Source organism: Hyla sarda, chromosome 10, assembly GCF_029499605.1.
Source record: "Hyla sarda isolate aHylSar1 chromosome 10, aHylSar1.hap1, whole genome shotgun sequence".
Taxonomy (NCBI): Eukaryota; Metazoa; Chordata; class Amphibia; order Anura; family Hylidae; genus Hyla; species Hyla sarda.
This window is the reverse complement of record NC_079198.1, coordinates 16,899,349-16,915,864: the sequence shown is the minus strand read 5'-3', so window position 1 is coordinate 16,915,864 and position 16,516 is coordinate 16,899,349. Positions and strand designations below refer to the sequence as shown.

General features: G+C 41.2%; 1 protein-coding gene across 3 annotated transcripts in view; it reads right to left on the bottom strand.

Annotated features, from left to right (window-relative positions):
- GRIK5 (glutamate ionotropic receptor kainate type subunit 5) overlaps nucleotides 1–16,516 on the bottom strand; it is a 354,857-nt gene that overhangs the window by 259,347 nt on the left and 78,994 nt on the right. The window contains exon 2 of one of the 3 annotated variants that reach the window (XM_056542911.1): nucleotides 4,388–4,491. The exons of the other annotated variants lie outside the window; for them this stretch is intronic. The gene's annotated coding sequence lies outside the window, so the exon portion shown is untranslated. The remainder of the gene's footprint in view (nucleotides 1–4,387; nucleotides 4,492–16,516) is intronic. 3 annotated transcript variants of the gene reach the window in all.

Sequence of the window (16,516 nt, the reverse complement as noted above, 5' to 3'; positions counted from 1 at the left end):
AAGTCGCAACAGGGTTAAAAATTGACTGAATTTACTCCAGCTCAAACATGGAGCAGAAAAAGCCACTACCAAAGTAAAAAAAGGAAAAATTGCTTACGTGAAAGAAAATTATCAACAGGCTGAAAGCAGTTGATAAATAAGTCGCACATAAGCAAAAAAAAAAGTAAGGAAAAAATTACTAAAAAAAAAGAATACATAAGCAAATATTGGTAAATGTCCCTCAATATCCCTGTACAACAATGGAATCCTGAGGCAATAAATACAGGGTTATCCAGGAGAGTCGATGCACTGCAATACCTGGCGGTGCAGGTGTAGTATCAGATGTCCATAAATAAGTGTCGGAGAGAGAAAAATATAAAGACCGCACTCACCAACTGTAATAGCTTGGGGATCGTAGATTTATTCAGAATGTAAGATACAATTCCATATGGTGGAGGACGGTGAGGGGAGAAGAAGCTTCTTCTCCCCTCCACGTCCTCCACCATATGGAATTGTATCTTACATTGTGAATAAATCTACGATCCCCGAGCTATTACAGTGGGTGAGTGCGGTCTTTTTATTTTTCTCTCTCCTACACTTATATAACTATATTGAGACTGCAGCAGCCAAGAATTGCCAAACAGTAGTCATTGGACCCCATAGTTCTTCCTTTAGGTGATGGAGTCTAAAATTGCAGCCTGCACTTATTTGGCCATGAATGGTTAAAATGGGATTACCCCGGCAGGGAATAGATTCCTCTACCTGATAAGAGGCCAGATCACTGCTAAAGTGTATTCAAAAGGGTTGTCATGTCTGGACCCATTGTTGATCAGTTGATCAATGCGGGTTCGGCAGCTGAAACATTTGGCGATCAGCGGCCACTGCAGGAGAAATGTGGTACTACATGGTGTCCATTGAAATGAGTCTTCAGGAAAGGGAACTGCTGTTTTCAGAATCTCTCCATTTTGGATTGTAAAGGGGGCTCCCAAACGTTACACTTTATAACATCCATATGCCCTAATGGCCCCATTAGGAAAAACATTATAACTCTTAAAACTTAAAGGGTCAGTCTATCTGGACCCATTGGTGATCAGTTGATCATTGCGGGTTCGGCAGCTGAAACATTTGTTGATTAGTGACCACTGCAGGAGAAATGGGGTATTACATGGTGCCCATTGAAATGTGCCTTTTGGAAAAGGAACTGCTTTTTTCAGAATTTCCTCATTCTGACTTGTAAAGGGGGCTCACAAACATTACCCCCTTATTATATCCACATGCAGTAAAGGCCCAATTAGGTCAAATGTTATAACTCTTACAACTTAGTGCACTGCTTTGGTGTATTTAAAAGGGTTGTCCCATCTGGCCCATTGTTGGCCAATTAATCAATGAGGGTTTGGCAGCGGAAACATTTGGTGATCAGTGGCCACTGCAGGAGAAATGGGGTATTATGTGGTGTCCATTGAAATTAGCCTTTTATAAAGGGAACTTCTGTTTTTAGAATCTCTCCAATATGGCTTAACGGAAGCTCCCAAACAGGGACGTGCACAGACACACGGCAGAATTTCCGCTTTCAGACGTCCACTTGTGGAATTCCGCCTCAAATTAAAGCCCATAGACTTCTATGGGATTCCGCACTCCCGCAAGTAGAAATTCAGAAGCGTGAATGGGAGGGCGGAATCCCATAGAAGTCTATGGGCTTTAATTTGAGGCAGAATTCTGCAAGCGGAAATTCTGCCATGTGACAAGCCCCTTAGGCTAGGTTCACACTAAAGAATTTCTGGGCAGATTTTCTGCCGGAGATTGAGCCGATGGCGCTAGGACCGAGCAGACTGCATTGCTGCCCCCATAGACTGCAATACATTTCTGGGTGGATCTTTTGGGAGATCTGCTCAAAAATACATTGCCATCTATGGGGATGGCAATGTAGTCCGCGCGGTCCTAGTGCTGCCGGTTCAGCCCAGAAATTCCACAGTGTGAACCTAGCCTAAGGGGGAGGCCTGAGAATTTGAGACATATCCAAGACCTTCAGACTAACTGTAATAAGAAAATGTCATAAAAGCTTTCAGTTCTAATGTTTCTAAATCCATCAACCACAGTTCCTCAGTGAACTTTTAGAAATTATAGTGTAAGAAGTAACCCTGCCCAGGAAATTACTTATCTGAATACGACCTTTAAGATAAATGTTGTTTTTGCATCCAAATAGATACGAAATTCTGTGCTAATTTCTTAATGTGCTGTAAATTTATGTTTATTTCCATACAGAGCTCCAAACCCCCTTCATAAACATAAGGTATTTTATAAAAAAAAATTTTGCTGCCTGCATCTAAAATTATATGTAGGGGAGAAAAAAGACAGACAGATGCGGCACTAATAGTGCCGGTTATCCAGCGATAACGGATGGTAGGTAGATAGGTAGATAAGAGCCTGCTCACCTTTCTTGGTTGCGCTAATGTCAGGCGCAACGCTGATTGAGAGCCTTGAGCAGGTATCTTTTCTGTAGGTGTGCCGGGAGCAGCTGGCCGTCGGTCCCGTCAGAGACGGTTGGTGTGATCCTGTAGCGTGTATGGGAGGTAGGAATCCCGGCAAGGGTCTCCTAACCTTCCCGTGGGTAACAATTTTGGCACTGCAGCGCTACACCGGCGGGGTGAAATCAGCAATCGGAGATGGTGCAGAGGATGATGATAACTTTTTATTGTATAGTCATAAAAAGAATCAGCGTCGGATGGACAACGCGTTTCGGAGGGGCTCCCTCCTTCGTCAGGTCCGCATGCGGACCTGACGATGGAGGGAGCCCCTCCGAAAAGCGTTGTCCATCCGACACTGATTCTTTTTATGACGAGATTGTTGCCCCTCTTCCTGAACTATCGCAAGATGGAGCGAGAGCTGTCGGCTGTCCCGCTCCACCACCCCTTTCTCACGCCCGTCACCTTGCTATCACACGCTGCGGCTGCTCCATTCCTGCAGTCAGTGAGAGCCAAAGACATCACATCATCGCGCCGGCACCCGGAGATCATGTCCCCGCGGCTCTCACTGACTGCAGGAATGGAGCAGCCACAGCGTGGGAGAAAGGTGATGGGCATGAGAAAGGGGAGGGGGGAGCAAATTATAAGTGAGAGGGGCAAATGATGAGTAAGGGACACATGTCAGGGGGGTATTATATGTGAGGGGCACATGTCAGGGGGGCATTATATGTGAGGGGCACAGGACATGGGGCATTATAAGTGAGGGGCACAGGACAGGGGGCATTATAAGTCAGGGTCACATGTCAGGGGGGCATTATATGTGGGGGCACATGACAAGGGGTCATTATATGTGAGGGGCACATGTCAGGGGGCAATATATGTGGGGGCACATGACAGGGGCACATGTTCTTGATATTTTTGGTGGTTTACGATGGTTGTGAGACGACATATAATAGCGCGGCCCATGTTAGGTTACTACATTTGTAGATTTGTATTCATAGACCTGCTGAAAATGTGGAGAATGTGTAATGTTCGCACTCAATAAAGTGTTGGAAAATAAACTTGTATTTAGATGCATTTTACTTTAATGACATCAGTATTTTCATAACAAACAATACATGTGCTTAGGGGGTAAGGGGTTTCTTTAAGTAATCTAATGGAGGAGACTCGAGTGCTAAAATCCACGGGTTAGGGGGCGCAAATTACTTGCCTTGCCCCGGGTGCTGACAACCCACGCTACGCCACTGATTCCAGGTGAGGCCGTACCAATGCTTTATAAAGGGGGAGTATTATGTCCCTGTCCCTTGAGTCCATGCCTTTTCTGATACATGACAATATCCTGATGGCTTTACAAGCGGCTGCCTGACATTGTGCTGTTCTGCAGTCTATGATCTACCAGTCACCCAGATCCTTCTCTACCAGTGACTCTCCCAGTTTAACCCCCCTAAGACATAGGATGCTGCAGGTTTTTAGTAGGTTTCATAGTTTTTAGTACATTTATCCACTTTAACCTCATATGCCAAGCGGGTGCCCACTTATATTAGTCTCTTTGGTAGCAAACACACCCAAAAACTGCTTGGCCCATAGCAACCAAATTTCATTTTACCAGAGTAATGTAGGAAATGAAAGATGGGCTGTGATTGGTTGCTATGGAATCAGACAGTTTTTTTCCTCCGACAGATTGATAAATCTGGGCGGATGAGACTTACATATTTTCGGGAGCGGTTATATATAATTATATAGTTCCCTTTTATATTATTTATTAATCATTTGACCCTAACAGATGCATAACCTCCTCATAATAAACGAGGCCTGCATCAGTGATAAGCACATGCAGTAACCATGGCAACTGTGTGGACAGTCATTTATGTCATAATGAAGAAACAGGGGCACCCGCCATGATCAGTGCCATCTTGGATGCCCCTGAGGACCTTGAGCTTGTGTACCTCACTCTTCATGCAATTTGAAGGTTTTAGCAGGAGGAAAAGGGTTGTCTACTTTAGGGAACCCCTTCACCACGTGTCCATCTTCTTGAGAGGTGAACCTGGATCTGTAGGGAGAACAACTGTATATAAGGTGACAGATACAACTGTATATAACTGTATATAAGGTGACAGATACAACTGTATATAAGGTGACAGATACAACTGTATATAAGGTGACAGATACAACTGTATATAGCTTTATATAAGGTGACAGATACAACTGTATATATCTGTATATAAGGTGACAGATACAACTGTATATAGCTGTATATAAGGTGACAGATACAACTGTATATAGCTTTATATAAGGTGACAGATACAACTGTATATATCTGTATATAAGGTGACAGATACAACTGTATATAGCTGTATATAAGGTGACAGATACAACTGTATATAAGGTGACAGATACAACTGTATATAAGGTGACAGATACAACTGTATATAAGGTGACAGATACAACTGTATATAAGGTGACAGATACAACTGTATATAGCTGTATATAAGGTGACAGATACAACTGTATATAAGGTGACAGATACAACTGTATATAAGGTGACAGATACAACTGTATATAACTGTATATAAGGTGACAGATAAAACTGTATATAACTGTATATAAGGTGACAGATACAACTGTATACAGCTTTATATAAGGTGACAGATACAACTGTATATAGCTGTATATAAGGTGACAGATACAACTGTATATAGCTGTATATAAGGTGACAGATACAACTGTATATAGCTGTATATAAAGTGACAGATACAACTGTATATTACTGTATATAAGGTGACAGATACAACTGTATATAGCTGTATATAAGGTGACAGATACAACTGTATATAGCTGTATATAAGGTGGCAGATACAACTGTATATATCTGTATATAAGGTGGCAGATACAACTGTATATAGCTGTATATAAGGTGACAGATACAACTGTATATAACTGTATATAAGGTGACAGATACAACTGTATATAACTGTATATAAGGTGACAGATACAACTGTATATAACTGTATATAAGGTGACAGATACAACTGTATATAACTGTATATAAGGTGACAGATACAACTGTATACAGCTGTAAATAAGGTGACAGATACAACTGTATATAACTGTATATAAGGTGACAGATACAACTGTATATAGCTGTATATAAGGTGACAGATACAACTGTATATATCTGTATATAAGGTGACAGATACAACTGTATATAGCTGTATATAAGGTGACAGATACAACTGTATATAACTGTATATAAGGTGACAGATACAACTGTATATAGCTGTATATAAGGTGACAGATACAACTGTATATAGCTGTATATAAGGTGACAGATACAACTGTATATAACTGTATATAAGGTGACAGATACAACTGTATATAACTGTATATAAGGTGACAGATACAACTGTATATAGCTGTATATAAGGTGACAGATACAACTGTATATAACTGTATATAAGGTGACAGATACAACTGTATATAGCTGTATATAAGGTGACAGATACAACTGTATATAACTGTATATAAGGTGACAGATACAACTGTATATAACTGTATATAAGGTGACAGATACAACTGTATATAACTGTATATAAGGTGACAGATACAACTGTATATAGCTGTATATAAGGTGACAGATACAACTGTATATAGCTTTATATAAGGTGACAGATACAACTGTATATAACTGTATATAAGGTGACAGATACAACTGTATATAACTGTATATAAGGTGACAGATACAACTGTACATAAGGTGACAGATACAACTGTATATAGCTGTATATAAGGTGACAGATACAACTGTATATAAGGTGACAGATACAACTGAATATAGCTGTATATAAGGTGACAGATACAACTGTATATAACTGTATATAAGGTGACAGATACAACTGTATATAGCTGTATATAAGGTGACAGATACAACTGTATATAGCTGTATATAAGGTGACAGATTCAACTGTATATAAGGTGACAGATACAACTGTATATAGCTGTATATAAGGTGACAGATACAACTGTACATAAGGTGACAGATACAACTGTATATAAGGTGACAGATACAACTGTATATAGCTGTATATAAGGTGACAGATACAACTGTATATAGCTTTATATAAGGTGACAGATACAACTGTATATAGCTGTATATAAAGTGACAGATACAACTGTATATTACTGTATATAAGGTGACAGATACAACTGTATATAGCTGTATATAAGGTGACAGATACAACTGTATATAGATGTATATAAGGTGGCAGATACAACTGTATATATCTGTATATAAGGTGACAGATACAACTGTATATAGCTGTATATAAGGTGACAGATACAACTGTATATAGCTGTATATAAGGTGGCAGATACAACTGTATATATTTGTATATAAGGTGACAGATATAACTGTATATAGCTGTATATAAGGTGACAGATACAACTGTATATATCTGTATATAAGGTGACAGATACAACTGTATATAGCTGTATATAAGGTGACAGATACAACTGTATATAGCTTTATATAAGGTGACAGATACAACTGTATATAGCTTTATATAAGGTGACAGATACAACTGTATATATCTGTATATAAGGTGACAGATACAACTGTATATAGCTGTATATAAGGTGGCAGATACAACTGTATATATCTGTATATAAGGTGACAGATACAACTGTATATAGCTTTATATAAGGTGACAGATACAACTGTATATATCTGTATATAAGGTGACAGATACAACTGTATATAGCTGTATATAAGGTGACAGATACAACTGTATATAGCTTTATATAAGGTGACAGATACAACTGTATATATCTGTATATAAGGTGACAGATACAACTGTATATAGCTGTATATAAGGTGGCAGATACAACTGTTTATAAGGTGACAGATACAACTGTATATAAGGTGGCAGATACAACTGTATATAAGGTGGCAGATACAACTGTATATAAGGTGGCAGATACAACTGTATATAAGGTGACAGATACAACTGTATATAAGGTGGCAGATACAACTGTATATAAGGTGGCAGATACTCCTGCCATGTCCTCCATCACATCCAGTTTAGTATACTTATAGGCCGGCATTTATTATTGTGTTTAACCTTTTTTTTTCTGTCTATATTTCCTTTTTTTAACGCAAGCGTCCTTTCTGTTTTTTTGCACCTTTTTTGCGCCTTTTGGTTTCAGTCGATTTTGAGTTGTTATCCACAGATTTTGGCAATACGCATGATATGGACTGGTTTTATGAAAAGGCGCAAAAAAAGGCAGAAAACCACCAAAAAGTCTCTAAACTACACCAGCCCAGACTTGGTGTTTGTAAAGAGTTACATTTCAGAAAATGTGACCTGCACAAAATTAATCAAATGCTCTGCGACCATTTAATGAATCTGGCGCTCCTACACATCACCAGCACACAAAAAAAGTGTAGAAAACCTACAATGATGAATGCCCCCCCCCCCCCTGTCTATTTTTGTTATGTTGTTGTCTGTAAATCATGGCATTACCCTCTAAGCCCTATGGAGGGTAGGGTTGCCACCTTTCTTGCAAAAAAATACCGGCCATGCTAATTTGCATAATTAATTATATATGCGTGACATCACAGGATACACATATGTGGGGGAAATATTGTCCTATTCTGAGCCCAATAACTTTCTTATTTCTCCTTATACAGGGATGTATGAGGGCTAGGGGATAAAATGTCTGATCACGGGGGGCCTTCCGCCGGGACCCCTCGCGATGTCCCTGCAGCACCCGCATTGTATGCGGGGCTGCGTCTCCAGTGTCGGAAACTTCCGCGTTTCCAAGACTGGACACGTGACGTAATGTCATGCCCCCTCCATGATGCCACGCTACCTCCATTCATGTCTGTGGGAAGGGGCATGACGGCCGTTATGCCCCCTCCCATAGACATAAATGGAGGGTGCGTGGAGTGATGTCACAGAGGGGGAGTGAAGTTACATCACGTCTCCAGTCTCGGAAACCCAGAAGTTTCCAACACTGGAGACGCAGCCCCGCATATAATGCTGGTGCTGCAGGGAGATTGTGGGGGTCCCAGTGGAGGGCCCCCCACGATCAGATATTTTATCCCCTATCTTCTGGATAAGGGATAAAAGCTTAGATTCCGGAATACCCCTTTAACTAAGCAAACAAGGAGATGGTACAGACTGACAGTAGATTTAAAAAAAAACTAGTGTCACTGTTAAAAATCTGGCGCATTATAGTAATCTAAATAGTTGCCAGTTTTTATTGTCTCCCCCAAAGTCGGTAGGCACATGGCCAAGACAACGCAGGAGCAGCTTAGAGACAACTCTGTCCTTGAGTCGCCCAGCCCTGAAACAGTGCCCAATGGAACATCTCTGAAAATGGCTCCCACCGACGGTCCTCATCCCACCTGACAGAGCTTGAGAGGATCTACAGAGAAGAATGGCAGAAAACGCTAAATCCTGGTGTATAAACCTTATGGGCTTGTCCCTAATAGGACTGGAGGCTGGGACCACTGACTAAGGGACTTCAACTAAGTCCTGGTCTGAATACTTTAAGAGTACATCTCATGATCTTGTAAAATGTTCACTGCCCCCATCATGATAAACCACCCCCTGCCTTTATTTTAAATACTTTTCAATTTTCTACCTTGAAATTGCTCTGTATTTTCTGCTCAGACTCAGTCAGATTCACAGACTGGGAAGGGGCGTTCCCCAGCAGGAGTGACATCATCTGAAGACATACAGGGAGAGAACTTCCTCCCTCACTCTGCTACACAGCCCAGAGCAGTTCAGTGTGAGATGAGCTATGATTGGATAAGGCTGCACCCCCCCCCCCTTTCCGATCAGCATTTCCTGAATTTGGACTTCTGCCAGGCCAACAGGAGTCCAAGTCTGTGCAAGAGATGGGGGCAATGTGCTCTGGACAAGTAGGGAGACACCTAGTGGCAGCTTTTTTTTAAAACACAAAACATAGAAAACTTTTTTTTAAGCAAAGTACATTAGAAAGAGTTTTTATTTGCCATAAGGAGTGCAATAGCAAAAAACATTTTAATGACAGTGCCCATTTAAGTCACTGCAAAATTTTAGTTTTTCCTTTTCAGTAAATTAGTAAAGATTTCAAACTTTCTGTTTCGCTTGCCGAAGCGCTGTGAGGTCACGTCTATGGCTAGGGCCGGTCCCGCTGAAGCAGACTGTCAGCGGAGACCATCCAGAGATAGGGTGCCCCAAAACCGGAGCTACGAGGGAGTGACAGAATGTGAGTTACACTAAAGTGTTTGTGTAGGCAGCCAACAATAGTAAATACATATTTTTTACTGGACAACCCCTTTAAAAAAAAAAAAAAACTTTAGATATACAAATAGTATTGATAGTGTAAGTATCAGTATCAAGTGAGTTGGTATGTATCTTATCAGAGAGAAAAAAATGCCTCCTACTCTTATTAGGCTCCTTTTCTCCCTCCTGAACTCATCATTCTTTCAAAAAAAAAAAAAACGCTGAAGCCTGTCTTGAGAGTGACAAAGATCCATCAGCTCACTGAGAGTTATATTCTGCCCATAAAAGTCTAGAGGAGAGATGGTAAGAAGAAGAGGAAGTAGAAGTGGCTCAAGAGAGCCAGAAGCAGACAGAAAGAGTACTCCAGCTCAGGTGAGTATTAGATATCATCCAAAAACCAGATTCAGGGCCTAGAATGCTCACTACTGCTCTATAGTGTCTACCATGCTGCTGCTGATTTTTAGGAGGTGCTTTTAAATATAGGTGAGCAGGATCTTCTCTTCTGTGTGTACTGCACCCAATAGCTCAGGGACAACTAAAGCATGCATAGGAAAAATGCTGATAAAAAATGCCATACACAAGTAAAAGAAAGGTCTGGTCAGAATGTTACTTAATGTTACTTCGTATGGACACATACACAACAGCTCAACTTAAATAATCAGCTGAAATGACAGATACACTTTTTTTTAAGTCATATTGGCTTAAAAATGTCTTCTCACAACATCCAGCAACCTTTGTAGCTTTCTACAATTCCCCTCTTGGGAGCCTTCATTACACAGTAGTTTACATATAAACACATGGTCAGTGCATTCATATGTAAATGTGCCCTTTAGGATGTGCCCCTTTGCAGTATAGGAGCTCAGCTGAGCTTGCTGACTGTTTCCATTGACAACCAATCAGATCAGGGGGTGACAATGAGTCAAGAATAAGTCTTCCTAAGTGGTGTATTTTAGTTTTTTTGCTTCCCTCGGCTGACATGTACCCAATAGCTCCCCAACACCCCTCCCCCACCACATCGATGTACCGTATATGTATGTATGACTGATGTGCAGGTTTTGTATGCCTGTATGATAGATGTGTATTTGTATGATAGATGTGTGTATGTATGATACACACATCCATCATACACATGTGGTATCAGCCGGGGTGCAATATAGAGCAGATGTTGTAACCCTGGTGGCAGATGTTATTAACCCCTTCTTGTTGTGACGCCAGGGTATGGTTTAGTCTTAACCTCCCCGAAGGTAATACCGCTGGTCCTGGGCTAGGCACGGGGGTCTAGCAAAGAGCCCATAGGTCACTTGGGGGGTCACCTGGTCACTAGTGCCTCCTGGGTAACAATCACATTGTAACAGCTATTAAAGAAACAGTACATTTTATTATACAACTTATGTACATAGGGGATAACACATAAAGGGGGCCCTGGGGACATGGAGAGACTCTGCCTGACAGGGCAGGAGACATGCAGGGACACACCATCCCGTACTGGGCCACCACACACACATTTGTCATATACATATCTATCATACATGCATACATATACTGCACATCAGTCATTCATACATATACTGTACATCGGTCATACACACGTCCATCATGCATAGGTATACTGTACATCAGTCATACACTGCATACAGTATGCCTATGTATGATGGATGTTTGACTGACATCCATGTACGGCCCTGGGTATATGATGGAGCGAGAAATGAACACCTGCTCAGTGTTGGTAGTCACAGAGGCCGTGAAATAGACAGTGGTCTGTCATGGGGCAGCATTTCCTGGCTTGGACCTTGTTAGCCCAATGATAATTATGCCACTGGGCTCCTTCCATATGAAATCAGAGCTGTATGTAGCCTGAGAGAGGGGTCTTCAGACTGCATTGACTTAGGATTTACTATATTATTATAGGGGTACTCCGCTGCCCCAGCATTAGGAACATTTTGTTCCAAATGCTTGGAGCAGGCGGTGGGGTCGGGATGTCACACCATGCCCCCCCCCCCCCCAGTGCAGGCAGGGCCGGTTTTAAGCTTAGTGTGGCCCTGGGCAAACTTAAAAGTTTGGTCACTTCAAATACCATAAAAAACATATAAAAAGCTATTTAAAAGTTCCATCAAAACAAAAATGGTACCGATAAAAACTACAGATCATGGTGAAAAAAATGACCCTCATACATCCCCATATACAGAAAAATTTATGAATCTGAATATTTTAAGCATACTAAATGTTGTACAAAAAAGTAACGTAGTGAAAAAATAAATAAAACCTATATAAATTAATTGGGTATTGTTGTGACCGTATGGCCTACAAAATAAAGATGGTGTGTTGTTTTTACCGAAAAATGCACTGCGTAGAAACATTAGCCCCCAAATGTTACTAAATGGCGTTGTAATATTGAGGTTCTGAATCAGTGCGTGGCATGTCTGCTACCCATCACCACTACAAGCAGCCACTGCTCTTTGTGGTAGAGGGCACCATTGCGCTTGATCTTAAGGTGGTGACGGTGGTGCTATGGAGTTCCATGCACCCCGGACAAAGGGATGTTAAAGGAGCCTTGCCTCTCCCTGCAAGCACTATGTGAATGGCCTCTGCTGAGAGCCTTTAAGAAACAGCGAGGCTCAATTCTAAATGGTGCTGGCTGCACTCCCACACTCATTCCCCTAGCCACTAACACTGTAGAAGCCACAGGGGCCCCTGGAGGATGGGGGCCCTGGGCAGTTGCCCTGTTTGCCCCCCCCCCCCTTAACGCTGGCCCTTAATGCTAGTCTAGACTTGCATTGAGGGGGCATGGTGTGATATCATGAGTGGGCGTGGCCATGACATCACAACCCCACACCAAGCGTTTTAAACAAGCACTGGGCGCTGCACAAATCACGGGGGTCTCAGCCGCAGGGCCCCCACAATCAGACATCTTATCCCCCATCCTTTGGACAGGGGATAAGATGTCTAGGGGTGGAGTACCCCTTTAACCTTAGAATCAAATTTGACAAGAGTAGCCCTGTCTACCTCACTCCGCCCTTCACATTTCCAATACGTTTTCTGTATCATTTATCGGAGCTTATGTTTTTTTACAAAGTGGAAACAAAATGAATAAAAAAAAAAAAAGAAGACTTTAAGAGGTTCATAAATTACATCAAACTTTATGAGCAGGAAAACACAACAAGCGTCCTCCCCGTGAACAATTGCTTCCTGTTAATTGATTTTTATATATATAAAAGTATAGTGCTGCAGGAATTTCATACATTTACCGGGAAGTAAGTGCACCATATATCCACCGTGTTCAGTAATGCACTTCAGCGCTTTGTTTCACTTGGCTGGTAGGTCGCATAAAGCTGTATGTTTTTAACGGCTTCAATTTTGGAACATCAGTTTTCCCACGTTATCACAATCCCTAATCTGATGCACTCCTCCCTCCGCAGTAAATCGGGATGGTCCATTACTGGCGCAGTAAATTAGCACTGTAAAACAGTAGTAGTCAGTGGTAGGCCATTATGAAGGCGCCATATACCAGCACCATAAAGCGCTATCTCACCATGGTGCTTTTAGCAGGGGAAACAGACGTATGGTTAGAATACAAATATGGCTGTGCAGTGAGCAACCATATTGATCAGCACAACCGGGTTAATTCCAGTGAGGAATGCAATTGTCAATACTTTTTCTACTGAGAACGTGCAACAATATAAAATATTAATAGGGAAACCCACTGAGAATGGAAATCAGCTTTGGTTTTGTAAGAATCCTTGCAGTGCCTTCCAGGTAACATCCTCTTTAGAAATAGAACATAAGCTTATTTCTCAATGAACAAAAACTTGTCCTATGACAATACATGCAACGTGTTTCGAGTAACGTCCTCCTCAGACATATACAACAAGAAGGACAAACAGGAGGTGGTCCTGTAACTATACATGAAATGCATTTTGGATAATATTCAGCTCAGACTTTTCTCAATGAAAAATAGGTGTCATCCTATGATAATACGTGCAACGCGTTTCAGGTAACATCCTCCTCCAACAAATAGAATGAAGGTTATTTTCAAGAATGGAAAGCAGAAGTGGTCCTGTAACACATTTTTTGGTAAAGCCCTTTTCTAGACGTAAGCTTATTTGTCATGAATGGAGAACAAGTGATATACGCAACGCGTTTCAAGCAAAAGTCAAGCAAAACCTTCCTCAGGGTATAAGAGAAACTGAATTTGCAAGAACGGAAAACAGGTTTGGCCTTCTCAGAACCCATAGAAGGTGTTTCTCAGCCATGGCAATGCCTCCCTTGAGTATTAGGCTGGGACTACGTGGAGACATTTTCTAGAGTGATTTCCAGATTTCGCCTGAGTGACCAATGAGTGATTTTGCATGACGGCCCTTCTCTTGAGTATGTTCTTCATTCTTATTACAAAATTTTTAACTCTCCTGCTAGTGAAGTTGGTTCTATTGGTTCCTGAACCATCAGTAGATAAGTCTTTTATCTCAGGGGCTAATACTTTAGGAATTCACTTTAAAAAACTATTTTTATAATTTTAGAGAGAGAGAGAGAGAGAGAGAGAGAGAGAGAGGGCATGCTTCTGAAGCTACTGTATGAGGACATCAGTAAATTTCGAAAAAGTTAAAGGTATTTTTTCCCTATTAAGAGGAAGGCTTTATGTTTCCATTTAAACGGTTACTCCTCCCCTAGACATGTTATCCCTTGTCCAAAGCATAGGGGATAACATGTCTGATCACGGGGGTGTGACCACTGCGGACCCCCGCGATCTCTGCCGCAGCAACCCAGTCATCTGTGCCGGATGACTGACGACCACAGCCTCTATGCCCCCTCCCATAGATGTTAATGGAGGGGGTATTGCGTGATGTCACGAACAGGGAAGCCCCAGGCTTACGTGTTCATCAACGCCGCAACCCCGCCCCGGAGATCGCAGGAGGTCCCAGCGTCCGGACCCCCCATGGTCAGACATATTAAACCCCTCCCCCGGTTTCATGTATATGGTCCCATTTCAAAGGACTTAGGGGAGATTCATCAAAACCTGTGAGGAGGAAAAGTTCCCAGTTGCCAATTGCAACCAATTAGAATGCTTCTTTCATTTTTGAGGGACCCTTTAAAAATGAAAGAAGCGATCTGATTGGTTGCTTTCGGCAACCGGGCAACTTTTACTCTGCACAGGTTTTAATAAATCTCCCCCTTAAAGGGGTACTCCACTGGAAAACATTTTCTTTTAAATCAACTGGTGCCAGGAAATTACTTCTATTTAAAAATCCCAATCATTCCAGTACTTATCAGCTGCTGTATGCTCCACAGGAAGTTCTTTTCTTTTTGAATTTCCTTTCTGCCTGACCACAGTGCTCTCTGCTGACACCTCTATCCATGTCATGAACTGTCCAGACCAAGAGAGGTTTGCTATGGGGATTTGCTCCTACTCTGGACAGTTCCTAAAATTGACAGAGGTGTCAGCAGAGAGCACTTAAAAATAAAAGAAAACTTCCTTTATACACTGGAGTACTTCCTGTGTATTATAAGTACTGGAAGGATTGGGATTTTTTTAAGAGAAGTAATTTACAAATCTGTTTAACTTTCTGGCACCAGTTGATTTTAAAGAAAATGTTTTCCAGTGGTGTACCCCTTTAAAGACTACATTACTCCCTTCACCAACATATTTTATACATGAGATGGTAAAAGACCACTGTATAATCTGATTTAAAGGTGTAGAGTCCACATTTTGAGATATACTTATTCGATGTTGGGCCCTACAAATTAGATTGTTTTTGCAAGGAGACCTCTGAGACTGCAGTTCTTGAGTCCTTTATCTATCATTTTTTATAGGAAGCTCATTGCATTTCAGATTTTCCATGGCCTCCAGCCAGGCTCTTGTCACTTCTGTATGCCTGAACATGATTGTAAATGCGGTCCACACTGAAATATGGTGCCAGTCAAGGGTGCAGCGCTAGCATGCACCCAAAGGTTCCTCTGCCACATATAACAAAGCTAGTACTTTCAAGGGGTACTCCTGGGGAAAACTTTTTTTTTTTTTTTTTAAATCAACTGGTGCCAGAAAGTTAAACAGATTTGTAAATCACTTCTATTAAAAAATCTTAATCCTTCCAGTATTTTTTAGGGGCTGTATACTAAAGAGAAATCCAAAAAAGAAATGCATTTCCTCTGATGTTCTGACCACAGTGCTCTCTGCTGACCTCTGCTGTTCATTTTAGGAACTGTCCAGAGCAGGAGAAAATCCCCATATGCTGCTCTGGACAGTTCCTAAAATGGACAGCAGAGGTCAGCAGAGAGCACTGTGGTCAGAACATCAGAGGAAATGCATTTCTTTTTTGGATTTCTCTGTAGTATACAGTCTCTAAAAAGTACTGGAAGGATTAAGATTTTTTAATAGAAGTCATTTACAAATCTGTTTAACTTTCTGGCACCAGTTTATTTAAAAAAAAAAAAAGTTTTCCACGTGAGTACCCCTTTAACTTACATTATAGTTTAGCGGCCCTGTTTCAGATTTTGTTTTGGGACACATAAGCTTTAATTTACACCACCGATGCCAATGGTTCCCCGTAAATGAACACAATAATTTGAGGGCAGGAAAAATGTTAAAAACCAGACACTATAATATTGATGATTTATTGTTAGAATAGGCCTTTAATACCTGATCAGTGTGACTCCTGCCACCCCCATCTAGGGTTGCCACCTTTCTTGCAAAAAAAATACCGGCCATGGTCATTTGCATAATTAATTATATATGCGTGACATCACAGGATACACATATGCAGGGGATATTTTGTTCTATTCTGACCCCTATAACTTTTTTATTTCTCCTTA